The sequence below is a fragment of the Larus michahellis genome, chromosome 10 (genome assembly GCF_964199755.1).
Source record: "Larus michahellis chromosome 10, bLarMic1.1, whole genome shotgun sequence".
Lineage (NCBI taxonomy): Eukaryota > Metazoa > Chordata > Aves > Charadriiformes > Laridae > Larus > Larus michahellis.
In genome coordinates, this window is record NC_133905.1 from 19,219,862 (window position 1) to 19,237,544 (window position 17,683).

Below are 17,683 nucleotides of genomic sequence, written 5' to 3' on the forward strand. Positions count from 1 at the left end.
TTGGGGACTTCAACCTGCCAGCTATCTGCTGGAAATACAACACAGCAGAGAGCAGGCAGGCTAGGAGGTTCCTCGAGTGCATGGAAGATAACTTCCTGACACAACTGGTAGGTGAGCCTACCAGGGGAGGTGCCTTGCTAGACCTACTGCTCACAAACAGAGAAGGACTAGTGGGAGATGTGGTGGTCGGAGGTTGTCTTGGGTTTAGTGATCATGAAATGGTCAAGTTTTCAATTTGTAGCGATGTAAGGAGGGGGGTTAGCAAAACCTCCACCTTGGACTTCCAGAGGGCGGACTTTGACTTGTTCAGGACACTGGTTGAGAGAGTCCCTTGGGAGACAGTCCTGAAGGGCAAAGGAGTCCAGGAAGGCTGGATGCTCTTCAAGAAGGAAATCTTAAAGGCCCAGGAGCAGGCTGTCCCCAAGTGTCGCAAGTCTAAAGGGCGGGGAAAATGGCCAGTCTGGATGAATAAGGAACTTCGCGTGGGACTTAGGAATAAAAGGAGGGTTTACCACCTTTGGAAGAAGGGACAGGCAACTCAGGAGGAGTACAGAGATCTCGTTAGGTTATACAGAGAGAAAATTAGGAAGGCAAAAGCCCAGCTGGAGCTCAACTTGGCCACTAACATTAAGGACAACAAAAAAAGCTTTTATAAATACATCAACAAAAAGAAAGCCAGGCAGAATCTCCATCCCTTACTGGATGCTGGGGGGAAAGTTGCAACCAATGACGAGGAGAAGGCTGAGATAGTTAATGCCTTCTTTGCCTCCGTCTTCAATAGTCAGACCAACTATCCCCAGGGTGCTCAGCCTCCTTGAGCTGGAAGATGAAGATGGAGAGCAGAACAACCCACCCATAATCCAGGAGGAAGCAGTCAATGATCTGCTTCTGCACTTAGACATATATAAGTCTATGGGGCCGGATGGGATTCACCCAAGAGTACTCAGGGAGCTGGTGGGAGAGCTCACCAAGCCTCTCTCCATGATTTATCAACAATCCTGGTCAACAGGGCAGGTGCCAGATGACTGGAGGGTGGCTAATGTGACGCCCATCTACAAGAAGGGTCGGAAGGAGGATCTGGGGAACTACAGGCCTGTCAGCCTGACCTCAGTACCAGGAAAGATCATGGAGAGGATCATCTTGAGTGAGCTCTCACGGCAAGTGCAGGGTGGCCAAGGGATCAGGGCCAGCCAGCATGGGTTTAGGAAGGGGAGGTCCTGCTTAACCAACCTGATCTCTTTCTATGACCATGTGACCCGCCTTCTGGATGCGGGGAAGGCTGTGGACGTTGTCTATCTGGACTTTGGTAAGGCCTTTGACACCGTCCCCGACAGCATTCTCCTGGAGAAACTGGCAAATCATGGCATGGACAAGTGTACTCTTCGCTGGGTTAAAAACTGTCTGGATGGCCGTGCCCAGAGAGATGTGATTAATGGGGTGAAATCCTCTTGGTGGCCGGTCACCAGTGGTGTCCCTCAGGGCTCAGTTCTGGGGCCGGTTTTGTTTATTATCTTTATCGATGATCTGGATGAGGGAATTGAGTGCACCCTCAGTAAGTCTGCAGACGACACCAAACTAGGTGGGAGTGTTGATCTGCTTGATGGTAGGAAGGCTCTACAGAGGGACCTGGACAGGCTGGATCGATGGGCCAAGGCCAACTGTATGAGGTTTAATAAGGCCAAGTGCCGGGTCCTGCATTTCAGTCACAACAACCCCATGCAGCGCTACAGGCTTGGGGCAGAGTGGCTGGAAAGCTGCCTGGCAGAAAAGGACCTGGGGATGCTGGTGGACGGCCAGCTTAACATGAGCCACCACTGTGGCCAAGAAGGCCAACAGCATTCTGGCTTGTATCAGGAATAGTGTGGCCAGCAGGAGCAGGGAAGTGATCGTGCCTCTGTACTCGGCACTGGTGAAGCCTCACCTCGAGTGATGCGTTCGGTTCTGGGCCCCACTGTACAAGAGGGACATTGAAGTGCTGGAGCGTGTCCAGAGGAGAGCTACCAGGCTGGTGAGGGGTCTGGAGACCAGGTCATATGAGGAGAGGCTGAGGGAGCTGGGCATGTTTAGTGTGGAGAAGAAGAGACTGAGGGGAGACCTCATTGCCCTCTACAACTACCTGAAAGGAGGTTGGAGAGAGGTGGGTGTTGGCCTCTTCTCCCAGGTGAATAATGACAGGACCAGAGGAAATGGTCTGAAGTTGTGGCAGGGGAGGTTTAGGTTAGATATTAGGAGAAATTACTTTACTGAAAGAGTGGTCAGGCACTGGAACAGCCTGCCCAGGGAGGGGGTTGAGTCACCATCCCTGGAGGTATTTAAGAAACGTCTAGATGTGGCACTTCAGGGCATGCTCTAGTGGCAGAGATTGTAGTTGTTTGGTTGGACTCGATGATCTTAAGGGTGCTTTCCAACCATGAATTTTCTGTGATTCTGAGCCATGTATGATTGCATATGTTGAAGTAACAGTGTGGAAGAATCTTATTAGTCTTATCCAGGCAACTGAAAACCTTGAGCTTGCTCGATTAGAATTAACTACTACAGATGTGAAAGGAGAAATTTAATTAAAATTTTATTAATCAGAAATACCCTCCTGCCAAAGTTGAGATATTTTTTAAAAAAAAGAAAAAAAAAAAAGACATACTAGTCTTCTGTTTGTATGACGATGATTTCCGTGTCAAGAGTGACTTTGCATGCTTAAGGTTTGAAGTTATATGTCCTAAAGTTAGGTACACATTAAAGTATTCCAAGTGTGTGGCCAAAATGCTTTCAATTCAGAAGTACAAATCAAATACATATTTACATATGTAGAGAGATATACTCTGATGCAAAAAAAAATTAGTCTGAGCTTTTGTTGTCAAGTTCACTTTTCTTTCTTCCCACAGCATCCTTAAAGTAAGGTTCTCACTGCCAGTAAATGTTGTGTGGTTTCATGTCTCTGTCATCTTTCCCATCTGCCGCTGGACGTTGCTTACTCCAAAGAGGAGGAGGGAAGCAGTGGGGAAGAGCTCTATCTGGAATTGCCTGTGTTAGTCTACACATGCAGATGAGGCATGGCAGGTCAGCTAAAAGGACACTGAGTTAGTTGTTTGTCTGTGTGTATCTGTACCTCAGCTCTATAGGAAACTTTAGCATTGTGGGAAGCCGCCTGGCAGATCATGTCCTACAATCCTCTCCCTGAGAGTGGACCCAGTCCTAACAGGCGTGTGTGGGAGGAGGGCAGGCAGTAGCACAGACGGAGAACCTGTCCTGTAATGTGAATGGTGAGCAGGAGTGAGCAGTATGTCTGCTCTGAGGGCTGGACCTCTTGTGCTCCCAGCACCTGGATGCGAGAATGTGGTCCTCCAGCCAGGGTCACTAACGGCCCTCCCCGCGTATGGTCTACTGCAGTATGTGGCAGATGAGAGGGGAAGATAGACTGTGACGGAGTGGTACATAGCACTTGGCTGACCGCTTTTATGTTACACTCAAGATTTTTTTTCCTGTTTTTCTTGATACAATTTGATTTATAAGAAGAAAACTATGTTCTGTTGAAGGAGTCTTACAGAGAGTTTAGGAAAAGGCTTTTTTTTATTTTATTTGCTGAATGCTAGCTTTCTGTTGATTTGTGTGTCGCAAGCTATCAAGGAGCCTTGTAAAATACTAACTCTTGATCAGAAATCCAGCCAGCCACACAGATGTCAGCAAGTCTGTTGTCAGTGCACAGACAACAGTTTGTTGTCAGCGCAAAGAGTCTGCCTGTCCTTGTAAGTCCTAAGAAGTCCAGGTGACACAAGTCAATGTGTTATGGTAATGTCCTAGGCCACTGCTGTGTCCAGTCCTTCTGTCCAGCCCAGACAGCGTGGACAAGATATTCTCATCTAGAAGGAGACAAAGAGGTGCATAGCAATTTGTACAAGTGTTTGAACACTGTTTGTGTGACAATTGGCAGGGACAGAGCCTCATATGCGACTAGTTGTCACAAAAGTGGAAACACACCACTCACATGATGGAGACATGTACAAGCTGCTGTCCCATTATACAATGGCAGCAGGAAAAGGAAATCATCAGGGAGTTGCCAGATGTTGAATTTCATGTTCTGTTGGACTGTATGTTTAGCTCAGGAGCTGAACGTCAGCCCTCCTTGATACAGAAATTAATAGATTCTCTTTGAAAGCAGATCAGAGAAGAGCGTGTTCAACTATGCACCAAAGTGCAGAAATATAAATGTTAGACTAAATTCCAGAATCTGAGCATATGTAACAAAAAAGGGGAAAGAGTATATAAAGTGCACAAACAGACTTAGTGTCATGCCTTATTTTGAAAAGCATTCATAGGAATCTGAATGTCTTCCATAGGCATTAAATTCTTGTTTTATGAAGTAACTGTGCAATATTCCTACCCTTGAAAGTTGAAAGGGACTTATTAAACACCTTTTGGTGTTTGAAATAATAGTCCTAAGGTTTAACTCTGTCTATGCTTTTGAGGGAAGCAAGAAAAAGTTGATTCTGTCAGTGTGAAAGGAGTTGGGATGAAGCTGCACTGAGCATCAGTTCATCTGTGTCTGCAGCTGTAGGACTGCAAGGGAGAGTAAAACCCAGGCTGCCGTGGTGGCAGAAGTTAGACCTTGAATTCCTGTAATCCCTGCATTGGAGAGCAAAACCAAGGCTACAGTAATTTCTTTCTCATTTAGTCCTTTGTCTTCTATCTTTATTCATGTCACTGGAGATAGGATCACTCTGACAGCTCTAAAGGGGGGAGTAGGACATTTCAGACAGTTGCCTGCCATATTGGTGATAAATGAAGAGCCCTATCCATGCGCACAGAGGGAACTGCAGAACTTGGAGCGTGTGCTGAGTTCGAGCACAGCGCGTATAAGAGATCTGACCTTGTGCTGCTTGAGACAGGGTCCTGTGTCTGGCATCACAGGTGTTTTGTGTTTCTCACACCTATTTTTAACAGGAAAGGTGTGGTCACGTAAAAGACTCCTGTGCTCTTCTTTTTGACTTGGATGTATGTTCCTTTCCAATGTTTTCCTGGACTTTCTGTCATATTTGTGCTGTCATTGGGAGTGAACATTCAGAGATCATCGTCTGACCATGTAGTGTGATCACGGGCAGACCCAGGCAGCAGCTCTTGACAAAGAGGAGATAATGTCCCTTTGAATGTCCCCAATTACGATAATTCTGTTTTTTAGCTGTTCATTCATTAGCAGAGAAGTAAACAGTGCAGACAGAAGGTTGTGAAGCAGGGTGTTTATTCACTTGTTTTCTAGCCTTCTCTCTGGATTAATGAAATGACTCATAGACAGTAATAACATGCTTGGAGTAAAAAAAAAAGAAAAAAATCCCAACCCAAAAAACTGGAGGTGGGACATGTGAGGCCGAATCTTTCTGTCAGGACACCCACATCTCGCCATACCTACATGTGTGATTTGACTCATTGTTAAATGTGAAGAATGGATCAGTTGTAAAGATAGCCAAAACCTCCAGGGCAAAAGGATCAAATGAGCATCTAGTAAGTGCAGGTTGGTTTCAATATGTGAAAGGATTGCTGGTGAGAAGGTAAGACCATGCAATTGCTTCTAAATATTTCTAGGCAAGATTACTTTTTAAGTATTTTCCTACCTTTTTTTCTTTGCCTCTGACAAAGAGGACAAATGGTGTGCCTCACATAGGCGAGTAATACCTCTGCCTCTGTAGGCTGCCGAACATACTCTCTCTGCTTTTTCTGAATTGCTCATCCCATAATCATGCTCAAACCCTTATGAAATGGAGAAGGTAGAACAGTGAGACAACCCAGATTTCAAAGATGCTGAAAGTCTTGGAAAGGTTACATGAATTTTGGGCAGAGGAGGAAACTGAACACAAAACCAGATGTCACAGATGAGCTTTCAGTGACAGACCATCTTGGTCCTCTCTACTATAACCGCTCCAGGAACACTCAGACCCATCTTTGTGAAGATTTTATATCTATTTTGAATTGTTTACTAATAAAAATCTACAAAGTTTCCATATTAAAAGTTACATGAGTGACAAAGCACAAGTATGTTTTGCCTTAACAGCAGGATTTTTCATCAAGGCCCAACACACTGAAAGCAGGACAAGTGAGGAATAACAACTGTGGAAATCCTGAGAAGAATTAATTATAGCATATACTACCAGGTAACCTGGATGTTGAAAAAAATAAACTGAGACGCACCTATATGATATTTTTACGTACAGAAATACTGCTCAGCATTTGTATCAGATTCTGAATTGATAATAAGTTCTGTGTTATCTAAGGGAAATAATGTGTATAATGCTATCATAAAGACCTCTTTGAATATGGCTGTTCCTCCATGGGAGTACATATCACACAGAAGCATCAGCTCCTAGTCTGAAAACTGCTTAATTTATAAGTTTTCCAAAAATTGGTATAGAGTCAAAATGTTCTGCTACTTATTGTTACTTTGTTTAAGACTGTTTAATGGTAGTTTCTGTTTCGTTTCATTTTGAGAGGAGCCAGTATATTTAGGGTGGAGATTTAAGCCACACAAGGCAAAAAATGGGGATGAATCTGGAGAAGGAAGAGGAACTTGTCAAAGCCTGTAGAGAAGAAGTGAGGATAATTAATCAGACAAATGGAGATAGAGAGCAGGTGTGCAGAGGGAATAGTCGGATGGAACAAAAGGCAGTGGAATGAAAATGAATGTCAGAAGAGGTGAGTTTTTCTCTGGTTTATAAATTACAAACTAGCAATAAAAGTTTTCTTTGTCAGCCTGAATTTTTATTTTTTAAAAAATAACCTTACAGACATTAATCAAAGCAGTAGCATTTTAAATGTTTGTTTTTTTTAAAAAAAGCAAATTGTTTATTTAATGTAAAAAAAAAAAATGATTCCATGCTGACCATTTAAACAGTGGGATATGAAGCCCACTCACAAGCCTATGAATTCCAGCAAATGACTAAAATGTTTTATGTGGAAAAAGTAGTTTCTGTAATATGGGTAAAAGAAATGTATTAGAGATGCCAAACTGAGAAGAGAAAGGGAAATGTAGGGCAAGGGCAAAACCAGTTTTCCCTTGACATGTTTGTAAACCAAACATTGCAGTATTTAGGTCAGTACAAGAGGCAAAAAATAGTTTATAAACTAAAGTCATACTGAGCAGTTAGGGTTCACATCCAAGCAGACAGTCTAAGGTCAATCCTCCCGTTTCTCTGTGCAACAAAGTAGTGTCACCTTCTTCTCCAGGGAGCAAGAGTGACAGACCCAAAGACCATCAGAAATGGAAATTCATTCACTGCTTTTGCAAGAGAAGCAGCTGGTGTCACTGTTTGCAGATTGAAGGGAAATGCTCTTGGATTCCCTGTTTAGTTTGTGGTTCCTACCCAGAGCTGCTAAGGAGCCTGCTGCTGCATTAAGGCTTTTCAGGTCCTACCTGCACTTTTTCTCTCCTGGGGGCAGTACTGAAGCATTTTCCTCACCACACCGTTTTGTTGTTCCCTGGAGGCTAGAGAAGACTGGGAAGGGATGAGCACATACAGGAGCTCTGCAGAGCAGATCAAAAGGGTTGCCTTTCTTAGATGATTGAAAGGAAAAATTTGGAGGAGTAATTTGGAATGAATAAAGAGAAACAGGAAGGAAGGAAACTTGAGGGAGCCGAAGACCATGTTCCTGCAGATTTGCAAATGGGATCATCTCTGATGATAACACACCTGAGTTGATTAACTGTGGCTAGGCTGCCAAGCCTAGTGTGAACACCCACTTCTTCTCTTGCAGCTGGTCCTTCTGACCAAATTGACTAGGAAACGCTAACTGTAATGAGGTAGCAACAGCACAGCTGAAGAAATACGTTGTTGCTAAAGGACTAAGGTTTTTAGTAATAACTGTCTGAAATAACACCTGGGTCTATCCAGAGCATTTAGAGTAAGCAGAAACAGAGATGCACGGATTGGGCCCTCTTGGGTGGTGGGGTACAGATGAGTGAATTCAGAGCACTGATTCAGATAATTTCTCCCTTTCATTTGATTGAAGTTATGCCTTCACTATAAGGTTTAAGCTGACACTAAATTACAAAAAAATATATTTTGAGCCAAGTGAATGTCAGTTTCTAGTAATCGGAATTTAATAGTGTGACTTATGGTTGCCGCAAAGATGATGGCAGGGGCCTAATGTGGTCCTCTGGGTGTCCCCTTCCTTGCATAGACGGAAAATATTTTTTTTTTTTATCTGTAAAAATATGTGGCTTACTAATTCATCAGAGTTTTCCAGTAATCATAAGCTAGCTCTTTGCATGAGAAATCAAAGGCTGTGTTCTAGGTATGTAGGAAAGAAAGTTAACAGAATTTTTCTGTTTTAGCTGCAGAGGAAGCAAACTACCAGAGTTGTTGCAGCAATTCTCTCTTGCCTTTTTTAAGGAATATTTTTTAACTCTTTTTTTTTTTTTTTTTTTTTTAAATTTAGGAGGAATCTTAGCCAGAGACTGGTCTGGACTGATGGTGAAGAAACTATTCTGTATGCAAGCTTAGCAAGGCAGACTGCCTTCACTCTTTCCTCTGTCCCTGTGGATTTAACCAAGATGCACGAGAGAGGAAAGAGGTGCAGAGGCACAAGTATCACAACTGTGATATTTGCAGCAGCTTGCCTTCTCTTGGAAGTTCAGTGAGAGTTCTGCATGGAGATGGCAAAAAAAAAATCATAATTTCTTAGCGTTAAAATAGACTGGACAACACAGTTTGTCCAAGGTCATCACTGTTCTCGAACTCTTTGTACTGCAGCTTCTCCACAAGTAGTTGAATTTTGTATTCTTCATTAGCTAGTTACCAAACACAATACATTAAAAACAAACAAACAAACAAAACTTCTCCAGGCTCTGCATTCCTTTCATGGTAGATGCTTAATTAACCTCTGCCACGTCTCATCATGAACTTAGAACTATACTGATTAACTTTCTGAGATGAGGGCACTTTTTCATGGTGTTTATTCCTGGAGTTTTTTAATAATTGACCTGTGCAACCTATGCTAGCAGATACACATCCCTCTGAAGGGTTTAATCACGTCCCAGTAACTTGAAAGTCCAGGAACATTTTTCTTGTATTAAAAATAAATAAAAAAAAATTTAGTCCAGGTGAATTTAGTACTTGTGAAAGAAGCAGACTTGGCAGCTTCAGTGTCTGAATGCCACATCCAACCTTGGCATCTGTAGTCGTGGCATCAGCGATACAGAATCTATATTGTGAGATCTCTACAATGGCAATTAAAACTACCTTGTCGTGGGGTGACAGCTGTAGGAGTAGTAGGTTTGGGTCATGTTCATTTTGCACTGCAGGGAATGCACTTATATTCTAAATAACTTTTTCCTGTATTCATAGGGAAACCTATACATGGAGTTTACAGTCCAGTTCCATTAAAAAAGTAAGTTGTATTTATAGCTTTTAGATTAGCACTTTTATGTTCACTTTATTTTCAGTACCTAGATATTTGGTATGTTGTTTAAAAATTTGTCTGGATAATTATTTATGCTTTACCCATAGGACATGCCCCAGAAAACCAAAACAAACCATAAAACTCATAAAGCCTCTGTGTAGATGCTGGTGGGTCGTCTTTTTTCTACTTTCCCAAAAGGAAATTTTAAATTCCTTGTTACTGATCCAGTAAATTAATAGTGCAAATGTTTAAAGCAGTCATGAATCATTAATTTGAGTTAACAGGAACCCACAGAAAAATCAGAATAAGTTCATGAGAAAAATGACTCCCATAGAGAAAACTGTTGTCTGTCCTGTTCATACATGGTATTTACCCTAATCCAAGGTGAATTTCATTTCATCCTTTAGAGATTTAAAAACTAAAAATCATCCTTTATCTGCTTGCTAAGGATAAAAATGTGCCTAGAATATTTTAGGGCTGCTGCGTTCCATAGGGTCCCTATTGTGCTTTGTGTAATGTACTCATAGCTCACCATGGGTGTTCTTATATGACTTCATTTTTTTTTTTTGTGAAGCCTTCTTATTTTTAGAATAAGCTTATGCTCTGCTGCTGGGTCCCAAATTTTCATGGATATGCAGATGGAAGAAAATTGCTACCATAAATCAATCTTAAAAGAAAGAGATTGCAAAAGTAGGACAAGGTGCCATCTTCAGATGTTAGAAGGAAGAAAAAAAGAGAGGGGATTTGAATTAATCCTAAACTGACTGGCTAGCTGGTTGTTTGGATAAAGTACCACAGTGACTTTTGTTCAGGGAATAATATTTGTACGTAATGCATTTCCATAGTGTGCATCAGGGGAAAAAAAAAAGTCAGCGCTCAGTTGTGAACACTGACCTTGGGAGCATGACAGCACAGCAAACCTTTCAGGGATCATCTCTGGAAAGCTGTGTGGGACAGGTTCTGGCAGGGCGGCATGCACCACTTCTGGCACTGAAAATCCTGCCGTTGTGTGGGGCATGTGTAGCAGCAGCCTGTCATTACCAGGAAGAGAGGTATATATACGTGTTCCTCAGGAAATGGGTTAGAAACGTGCTTGTAAGAGGTGGAGGGAGATGGCAGATAATACCGGCAGTAAGCATTGAGGGGATGCAGCAGGCACGTTGTCAGTGGTGGGGATTGTGACAGCAATTCATTGTTATTTGCAAGGACAAACTCCTGTGTCAGTCACTTGCTTTAGATTCATACATAATGCATTGATATTGTAGGGTACAGTTGTATTCAAGCTCAAAATTACTTTTTTTGTGATTTTATTTATTGTGGTTTTCATTTTATTTTAGGTTTAGGTTTCGTGTGATTTGGGGGTAAAATTACTGATGGAAGTAATATTTTAAAGTTAGTTCTTACGCCACGCTTGAAAATATGTGAGTCTGTCATGCCTCTGTTATTTTATCTGATTAGAATGGCTTTTCTTCCCTGGCCTGCTAATGGACTGGAGTTCTGTGTTACAGGGAAGGCAGTGATGACCAGCCAAGTATAAAACATCACAGGACAGGCAGTGGTGGCACACAAATCTTGTAAATAATATCTAATAAATCTGAGAGAGCAAACAAGATTTGCTGAGTTTGTCTTGCAGACCTGTGAAGTTGGAAGGCTCCTCATTGCATGGTTCACTCTTTTCTCTCTTGTCAGAGAGGGAAGATTTATCTGCATACTTACGAACACCGAGCAGTGATCTTACAGCATCACCTAGAAACAGAAGATGTTGCCGGTTTCTCTTTTTCAAGCTTGTTTCACCAGTGAGTCAAATGGAGAGTTGCTTTACAGTCTGGTAGATTGTGTTCCTACTCGCAGGAAAGAAAACTCGCACTGATGAATGAGAATTATGTTGTGAGCAATAGAAAGGTGACGTCCCAAGTTGTCGAAATTCTCTAAAACTAACACTATTCCTTTAAAAATTTCTTTTTTTAAAAAAGCCAGGCAGTCATGAGGGGCATCTAATGAGATTTGTGCAAACACGGTGCAGGAAGTCTTTACATCGGATTGAAAGGTACAATGTCTGTTGCCAACAGGTGCATAGATTTGGATAATGGACAGTATATTTTTGTGTTGGTTTTTCACAGATTTCAGGTGTGTGTTTGTGTAACATGGGCAGTACTGTTCCTCTTAACATGTCTTAATTTTTAACTTCCTCTGATGTTTTAAGGTAAAATATTTGCTAAGTTTTTCTTTTTGTTTTATGATTTTACTTGTATCTCTAAGAATTTAGGAGTGCGGGGTTTAGATTGTGTTGTATTTTTCTCAGTAAAATACAGGAAACTGTGTGTTTGTATGCATGTATGCATGCATATGTACATATATATAAATTTGGAGGCTTGAGTATTTGCTGTACCTGTATGGGGATTGGCAGGAGCTGCGTTACCAGGCGTATAAGCAGCCACAACAGGGGAGTGTTGTGTGTTCAATATTTGGCAAAAGAAGGTGACTTCTAGGGCTCAAGCAAATTTGAAAAGTAGTCGTAAAAGACAGCATAGCTTAATTCAGGGACTGCGTTACTGAGAACTCAGTAAGCCTTGTTGTCTTAGCTTAATTCTCTCTAAGTGAATTAAATTCTCCTGAAATAAGTGTGTGTAGGAACAATTCTGCTTAAAATTCATACAGTATTTTAATCTGATTTAACTTGCTAGATAGACAACCAATAATTTTCCCTTTATCTTGAATAATGCCATATGTGGATAACATTGTAGGGTGAAATAAATAAGATTACTTTTTGTTTGACTGGTTTTATTTTAGCTTAAAAAACCAATTGTTATGAAAATACAGCATTCGAGCACCTTTCTGAGTGAGATTTCTGCATATTCGCTACCAACAACATTAAAGGGAATTGATTATGGTTCCTTCTACGCTCCTCTTTCAATGATTATTTCGAGCTAGCAGGGATTATTATCTGGAAGATTCAGCTTGATGGTGATCCCTTTTTGTTAATCTGCTGTTCTTGAAAATGAATTGGGATTAGGAAGCAACCCTTTGTCATGAGTAATAAAGACCAAAAGGTCACAAGCAGGTTACCTACAAACTTCTTTGTGGTCATTGATTGTAGGCAGTTTTGGCTGGAAGGATTTTGCTGTTACATTTTTCTCAAATGTGTTTATTTGGCTTTTCTTTTATTCCTGCACCATAGCTCCAATCATCTCAAAATCTTTTCGACGTTATTCTAATTATTCTTCTAAGTTTCTCTTCTCTTGCTCTTTTCTGTCCTCCTTCAGTATATCTCAACCTCATCTTTATTAATAAGCATTTTGTAGCTTCAAAGTACTTTGAGGAACAGTAAGTTGTTTATAGGGTTCCTATTAGGCGAGTGGTACACCAATGAGGAAAATGAAATTAGAAGAATTAAGTGATTTGCCTTGGGGGAGGTTTGGTGTGCAGACCAGGATTCGAAATCTGTTCCTAACCTTCCATTTTGTGATTCAGGTGGCACTTTCATCTTTCTTTCCAGCCTTCTCATCTTTATTTTTCTGACTTGTATTCTTTTTTTCTTTCCTTCCTGCAGAAATTCCTTTTGCATCCATTCAAAAAGCAGCACCTCTGACCAGGCCCTTTGCCAGATGGCTTTATATCCCAAACACAAGGCTGTTCTGGAAGCGCTGATTCAGCACAGAAAAAGGTAGCTTTGTGTCAGTGACAATATTCAGTGAAAACTGTTGGAAAATATGCTAGAGTTGGACACAGCCGCAATTCTTAACTAGCTGATGAGCCTTTCCAGAAGCTTTGCTTAATGAGGACATTCCCCTTAGATGGGGACGTTTCCTGCAGCTGCTGTTGCGTGGTTATGATGAACTTGGATCCTGCAGAGCTGCCAGTTTTCCTGTCCCTGCTGTGAAGGGCTCTCAGGAACAGGATCCCGAGGACTAAAAAGCCAGTTAAAACGCACTTTAACTTAGAGTTCAGTCATGTGTCTAGTCCAGTGACAAGTCTTCAGCCCTTATTCTGCCCACTGTGCACTACATGGAGTTTTTACAATCAGGTTTTGGCTTTTTTTTTTTTTCTTTTGAACTTCAGCAGGTAACATTTTTACTTAAAAGTTAATGATTCTGCTATCTATTGAAATCATCTGGTGATGTTAGTATCTGCGCAACCTTTCTTTCCCATAATAAATTAAGATCATGGTTAAAGATGTCCCCCCTGCTATAGTTTTCTCTTGAAACCTTAAGAGGTTTGTTTTTTTTACTAATGTCAGGGAAAGTAAGGGCTTGGGGTATTCAGAATTCCTTCATTCATGTTGGCTTCATTGCATTTTCACAAATCTAAAGTAGAGGTTCCTAATGAAATGTAGTTTCTCCCAAGTAGTTCCTTGAAAATAGTATAGGCTATCTTCCAGTTAAGTAGCATAAAAAGAGAAAAAAATTTCAAGTATGGTTGAACTTTGTTTATCTGTGTTTCTTCTATATATACGCAGACAGTTCCATTCCTGTAAGTCAGAGAGGGGAGGGAAAACTTTCTAATACATTTTATGGCCCAAATTCTGTGTTATTAACTAGAGTACATATGGCAAGAAAAAAAACCCTATGAAGTACCACATATTCTGTCTCTCCTACTGTAAGGCAAAAAATAGAGATAGAGAAGAGACCACATTTTATGGCTCAGAGCAGTTATCACTTTGTGACCTGGAAATTTCCAGGGAGTCTCCGGACTTCTTTTAAGAGCCCTACTAAAAGAAAAGTTACTTGGCTATTGTAAGCCTAGATTCAACTAAGGGTTGTATTTTCATTGTAAAATATTTTTGTAAACAGCATGTAGGGGAATGTGTCGAAAGTATGTGCGTGCTCAGGCAGAAATGGGAGCTCCATCATTTCAGGTAGCTGAGATGTATTCAAAGGGCACTTGGTTCCTGACCACCAGAAATAACAGCTTTTCCCATTCCTCTGCCTGAGCTTATTTAACTTGAACTGGAGACTCTATTTTGCTGCACCGGGAAAGGTGAGGTTGCACACGCACAAGGGCAGAATTGGCTTCAGGGGCTTCATGGGGGCAGGTAGAAGGAAGGAGACCTGGTTTTCCTTCCTCCAGAACTACCACTTAACTGTTAAGTTGGATTCTTTGGGTAATTCTTGTGGCACTCTGTGTGTGTAAATTTGTACTTCTGTTTCTTTTTTTAAAGCAAGACCTGAATCTCCCATGTGTTATCTGGATAAAGAAATCTGCCCAAATGCCATCATTGCTTAGAAAATAACGGTAAGTATTCGAGCTCTAATCCAAGAATATTACATAGTACAACTTCAGAAAGTTAATATGAAGGCAAGAGAGTGCTTCTTCTGTAAACTACTGTTTCCTTTTTGGAAGTTGGGAAAAGAAAGCTGTATAACTTCTAGGATATGATTTTTACTGATTCATTTTTTTCCTGCATGGCCTGTTCAGAATGGGAATGCATACTAAAACCAGTCACTTAGCAGCATTCCTGAGAAACCACCGCTTAGAAAAGAAGGACAGGAGTGAGGGAAGGATATTATAATTATATGTTGACCTCTCACTTTGTGAGAAAACTCCACGAAATCTGAAATAATTGCCTAGTGCCCTGATATATAGTTGTCTCCCTTTGGGATTAATGAACCCGGGTGTCTTTGTGGTCTCTGAGATATCTGACCTTAGTGGGATGCACACACAGACGTCATTAAGATCAGCGTGAAGTATCAAAGCAGAAAGGGAGAGTAATGGTGATGAGTGCCCCATGTGTCAGTGGTAGATCTAGGTTCTTTGCCTCTTCTGGGCTCCGTGGACTTCAAACCTTTGTCAGTTATTTGCCAGGAAAGTGCTTGTGCCATGACGTTAGAAATTTGCCAATGGCTAGAAAAAAAAATGAAGTCAAGATCTAGGGGGCTGGAAAGAATGAATAAGAGGAAGGAAAAGTTATATGGAGTAATAGGGAGGCCGTTTACGCAAGGTTTCAGTTCCCAGGGCTGTTGATACTTGTGCCTTCTTTATCAGGTAAAATATATAACCATTTTTTTACCGTCAAAGCTGATTAGAGTTCATGCAGCCCTTGACTGACACTGCTAATTGTTTCCGGTTCCAGCAGTAGCTCAGTTGTTAAGACTGTGGGCCACTGTGCAGTGCAGGTATACCCTTAATCCAGATCTCTCCAGTTTGAAAAGCGTGTTTGTAAGTGGGTGTGTTAGACCAGGGATGGATGTGCTTTGAGAGAATCTCTTCAGTCTCCACTGTTGGTTGGCTTAAGTATTGCACCACTCTAGGTATTATCCGTAGTGAAACCTGCATTTAGATGCCTTTTTTTTGCACGAATTGTGCAGGAAGCTGTATCCCAGCTGTGAGCTATGAAGTTCAAAGCGGGAGGCAGGTGTGACGACCCTCCACACCTCCACCCCCCCGCCTCCCAAGTTCTTCTTATCTGGGCCCAGTCCTCTGGGTACTTTTATTAGCATCTCTTCTGCTGGTAGAGTAAAATCAGTAAATTATTTCTGCAGGAATTAAATTGTGGCTGCATTGTGTACTATATAAATGTGTGAAAGATGCCAGTGGGGTTTTGCAATTACCTAAGAATATATATATATAACATTTTACTGAAAAACTAATTTATACTGAGACATCAGAGAAGTAGTTCTGTAAGCACTGGTATTGATAAAAATGTTATCTTGCCATGCATTCACGTCTCACTTGAGTGACCACAGTATCTAATATGGTGCAGGTTCAAAACATAATTTTTCTTTTCCATATGGTGTATTTATCTGTTTATCAGGACTCGCTCTGCTGTTGCTAAGAGGGCATGTACTTCAGTGTTTTCCCCTCTAACTGCCTATTTTGTGAATTTGTAGGGTCTAGATGACTTCTCAAATCAACCAACAGGTTGTGGGTGGAACAAAGGAAATGACAGTAGATAGGAGTACTGTTTCAAGCACAATCTCTTTTCATGGTTCATTGTTTTGATGGGAAAACAGACTAAAAATACCTATTTGTTATGTTTCTGTAACTTGAGGTTTGAGTGGAGTTTGTGTATGGGATTTTTTTGTGTGTGTGTTTTTGCTCTGTTTCAATAAAAACACTGAAAGGTAATTTTATTGTTGTAATGCTTAGGAGGCTCTGAGTTTAGGACAAGTAAACTATGCCTAGTGGGAAACTACATGGGGGTTTTTCTCTCCAAAACCTGCATTTGGAATTATGTTTTTCAAGCTCAAAAATGTGTCTTTATCTTTGTAATGACATTGGTAATCATCTGACTTCTTTATCTCCCCTGGAAATTGTTTTATTATCTGAATGAATGTGAATATACAACACCAGTGAAGTTCCTAAGCTAGAGGTACAAAAAGTGGCTTTGGGTTTTTTTGTTCGTTAATGTAGCCTGATGAGGGTTGTACAGCAAAATGGTTTGTTTACTCTGTGCAGCTTCTAAGAATACAGACATCTATGACAAATAGAGTTTAACAGGTGTAATTTTCTTTCATAAATTTCATTATTTCAGAAGATGCACGTCACTTATTTTTCTTACAGTTACTGTGAAAAGTCAACTTCAAATCAAACTATTGAGGAATTGTAACCTTGTAAGTCCCTTGATACCAAAATGCAGAAAGATGTCTTGATACACTGGGGAAAATGCAAGTGGCACATTACTCACATTTTGCATGCCATATCAAGAGGTACTAATCATATGACAGATCACATTTTATATAGCTTTTATCTGAAGAACCCTAGAGGGTTTGTCGAGTGAAATAGTCATTTCTACTTCAAACGCAAACACCTGCAAGGTGAATTGGTGTGTGTCGGGTCTGTGTCTTATAGCAGGAGGACAGCATGACCAATACTGTATTTGGATAAAACTGTAAGTGAATTTAATGAGCTAGAATGTAACCTTGCTAACCATTGCTTAAAGGAAAACCAAAATGCCAGAAAATCTTCAGTGGACTTACCAACTAACTGGTATTGAAGTGATTTTATGAGAAAAATTGAAGAATTCTGAGTAGTCAGTTATTTTGAAATATTTCACTTCTGACAAACCTCTCTTAAATCCAGTTTAAAAACTGCAACCTGACTTTTGAAAGGAGTTTAAGAGCCTTCTAAAATTGCATTGTATAATTAAAATTCCAGCCGTGTGTCATCAGATTTGAAGTAGCACATTGTCTTCTGTCTGATAACATGCACTGATACTGCACTAGCCCTGAGGAAATCCACTCTCTGTTAAATTTCCAAGGAAATAAAGAGAAGAGGGACCTCCTGGGTCAAGAGTCCAAGCCATTTCTATCATAAGCAATCATATCAGTATAAATCCCTTTGGCAAATGGATTAGGCTTAGTCT